Below are 4,063 nucleotides of genomic sequence, written 5' to 3'. Positions count from 1 at the left end.
ACCATTTGGACTGGGCTGCCTGTATTCAAACCCAAGGACTGGATAGCTGAAAAAGTCCTCCCTTATCTTCTGGCTCTCCTCTTACCTGAAAGAAAACATGGCAGAAAGAGTTAATTCGATGGAATCCCCTTTCTGGCTTTTTCTTTGCCCCTTAACTTTGTTGGTTATTTATATAAACATCTGTTCCTTTCTAAAGAAAAACTTTGACAAGAAATGTTAAGTGATTATTTCAGAGTGACACAGCTAGTTAGTTGCTAGCTAATGTAAGAGGTGATGGGTTGTCAGAGTCATTGATTGGAGATGGAAGGGTCTTAGATCATTTAGTCCATTGCCCTCATTTTCCAGATGAGGTCCAGAAAAGTTAACTCACCTATCCAAGATCACTTAGCTACAAAATAGCAAAGTCAGTATTTGAACCTATATCCTCTAGTCTATTATAGCCTTTATTTAAAAAAAAAACTAATTTTCTTTAACTCCTATGGAGGATAACCCTATAAAACTGTTTCTTTCTATTTAAATTATATCAGAGGAGTTCTCAAATTTTTCTGAGACTTATTATATTAAAAAAGATGCTTATAAAATTGAGGGTATTAAACATGATGATCTCTAAGGTCTCTCTTAGATATAAAACTCATCTTATGAAAATGCTAGCCCTGGATGAGATGCAAACTTTTGGTGAATTTGGTTGTTGAAGACAGCCATAGTTCAGACTCCCAAGTCTTCTTGTACTTTTTAGTGATTTTTGTTTTGTCTTTCTTAAATGATCAAAATCATCACCTCCCTTTTCCATTTAAATACATTAGCCTGTCCACCAGTAAAAGATTCAGAGTTGACATGGGATAATGTATTCTGATCACTATATTTTGTGTCTTCCTCATAGTATGAGGAAGGCACATTTCAGAAGCCCTGAGATATTTTCATCTGTTTGGATACTCCGACCCCCCCCCCCCCCCAAATAGACAAATGTGTTATAAAAACTAGCTAAGTCTTATTGTATTGTCAACTCAATCAGTTGTCAACTAAAGATTAACCAGTTTAAATAGAGTCCTGGACAGTTAGGTTTGGAAGGAGCTAGAGAGTGTTTATCTTAACTCAATTTATGGGTGAGTTTACTGGTCAAAGAATATAGAATGAATGCCAGAGTTTCTGAACTAGAAGTAAACTTATACCATAGACTTTCATCATTGGGAATGTTTTGACATTTCAATGGTTTTCTTGAAAGATCACTTTATTAGTTCTACAGCATAAGACTTTGTTAGACTACCTCAGCCAGCTTAAGTTTGCATTAATGAATTGGAAAGGCAAATTTTTGATGAATTTAAGAGAAACTGAAGAGGTTTATGACAATAGCATACCTCATATGAATGGTTTTTAAATACAAAACTTGAAACTAACAGTCAAGTTTCAGATCAACAATAATCCTTATTTGAAAGCTGTAGAGTGTTAACATTAGCATATATTGCTTTAGAAAGGCACAGTTGAGGTTCCAGATGGGCAGACTATGAGAGTAGCTTGTACAATAGAAATCTGCTTTTTTTTCCTAAGGGGATGGGTGTTGAGATAAAAATCATTCTGTATAAAATTTTGTAAACCATATCACTTATTCCCTAGGATAATGTTGAAGACCATTTAAATTTAACATGTCTGCCTTTAATAGAATCTTGTAATCAAATTTAAATAAAAAATATGCTAAACAAAAATAAATCTTTGAATTATTGGATTATCTAGTTGGATAAGGCTTTTAATAAGATTGTTTATACTGCCTCAAAGACTAGTGATCCTGACCATACTAAAGTGCATTATACCATTTTTCTGAAGTTAATCTGTTTTGATGTGAACTTTCATCACAATTCAAATTACACCAATTAAAGTCAATCACCTGACTATAATCAATAACCATCCAAATATTAGTAAATTGGATCAACATTAACTGTCAGCTCAGTAAAGTTTACCATTCTTATCCTACATCAGGGTTTCACACTTGAATTGCAGTTTTTACCAATGCTTCCAAGAGGATTATAATTTAGTCCTTTATATACTGCAGCACACATAATCAATTCACTATACTCTGTTTCCCCCTCAAGTCTGAAGGCATCAATGCTAATCTAGTTTCTGTTTCAGGCTTCACAGCTTAAAATTATTCTAATCCTGGAGACCATAGTTCTGATGTGCAATGGCCTTCCAAAAGGTTGAATATCTTTGCCATCAGAAACCCCATTAAAACCCAGTTTCAGGGATGTTGGAAGAGGAGTGATTATGTGATAACTATGCTTCAGATGATGTGTGGAATACCCAGACACAATTCACTTCAACTTCTGAACATTTTTTAAGAACACTAGTTTGATGAGTACTAATTAGGTACCTTGCTATAAGTTCCGCCAGAAGGTCAGATCTCTAAAATGTATCTTAGAATGCTTTTGAAGACATTCTACTCCTATAAATTCTATAAATTTCTGGGTATGACTGTCCAGGACAATTAGAGACCATGTCAATTCAGAAGGTTGTGCTTTGGAAAACAATCCTACAGTGGCAGGCCTTAAGTTGAGTTTCCAGTCATTTTAAAAATTTCTTATTTATTTCAGGCAATGGAGTTAATTGACTTGCCTGGGACCACACAGCTAGGCAATTATTAAGTGTCTGAGGTCACATTTGGACTCAGGTCCTCCTGACTCTAGGGCTGGTGCTCTATCCATTGTGTCACCCAGCTGCCCCATGAGCTTCTGGTCATTCAAAACTCTGGTTCTTTCTCCTTTCAAATGATGTTTTCACAAATGAATGAATAATGATGGAGCTGTAGAAACTGCGAGTAGTAACTTTGACTTTCCAACATATCTTCTCTAATGCAATCTTCTCCTTCTCATCAGGTCAGAAACTGTGAATTTGTATTGGTTTATTCAGATCAAATCAGTGACTAAGGGAACATTTCTCTCTTTCTCTGTTGATTTCATAGCTGATAGAAGCAACTTAATCTCACTCATCCAAGGCGTTTGAGCTATAACTTCATTTTGGAGAGAAATCTATCCAGTAAATTCACAGGTAGAGTAAAAGTCTCTGTGTCAAACCAAAGAACTGAGTTAGAAGGTCTTTGATGTCCAAGTCCCTCTCTTGTAGTCATCTGAAGGCTATTATCATGAGCAGATTCAATTAGCTTCAAGTCACAGACCTTTGGTTGACATCTGGAGTCCTTTTCCAAAAGAACATTCAGCTGGTGCAGCAGATTCCAAACCTCTATCATCTTGAGCTCCTTGTGGCAGCTCTTCCTTTGGAGCATGCCTCCCCTGGGGACTATCTAGGGAAGAGACAGGGGCCTGGGGGGTTGGTGGGGAAATGATGGAGAGGGTTTCTGGAGCAATGGCTCCAGTGAGCTGAGAATGATGCCAGCCCCAGGCTTTAGAGTGCTGAGGCTAGGGAGTATTTTAGAACAAAATGCTGGAAGAGATCTTAGAATATAGAATGTCAGAGCTTAGAACATGAGATGCCAGAGCTGTGAGGGACTTTAGATCATTGAATGTCAGAACTGGGAGATACCTTAAAACACAGAATGGCTAATCTTATAACACAAGATGCCAGAGCTGGAAGAGAAGTTAGAATGTAGGATGTCAGAGATGGGAGGGATCTTAGAACACAGAATGTCAAACTGGGAGGGATTTGAGGACACAAGATGTCAGAAATGAAGAGGCCTTAGGACATAGAATGTCAGAGGTGGAGGGGACCTTAGAACATAGGATTTCAGAGTTAGGAGGTATCATAGCATAGAAAGTCAGAGCTGAAAGGCATTTTATACAGTGAATGGAAGAGCTGGAAAGGAGCTCAGAACACTAAATCCTGTAGCTGGAAGGGAGCTTAGAGAATATTTAGTCCACCCCTTTAATCTTACATTGGAGGAAACTGGCCAAGATTAGGGAAGTGACTTGTTCTGTCATACATCTGATCAGGGATAAAGCTGGGATTTGAACCTTGGTTTCATTTAGAGAAAGGAAGAAATGCTCCAAGTTGTAGCAATAATTCTCAGGTTTTGTGGTCTCAGGACCTCTTAAATGCTTTAAAAATTATTGGAGGACCC

General features: G+C 37.3%; 1 pseudogene; it reads right to left on the bottom strand.

The window, feature by feature from the left end:
* Positions 1–2,117: 2,117 nt before the first annotated feature.
* Positions 2,118–3,271, bottom strand: LOC141519352 (cyclin-G1 pseudogene; annotated as a pseudogene).
* Between the last annotated feature and the right edge of the window lie 792 nt (positions 3,272–4,063).

Source organism: Macrotis lagotis, chromosome 3, assembly GCF_037893015.1.
Source record: "Macrotis lagotis isolate mMagLag1 chromosome 3, bilby.v1.9.chrom.fasta, whole genome shotgun sequence".
NCBI lineage: Eukaryota > Metazoa > Chordata > Mammalia > Peramelemorphia > Peramelidae > Macrotis > Macrotis lagotis.
This window is presented reverse-complemented; position numbering and strand designations above follow the sequence as displayed.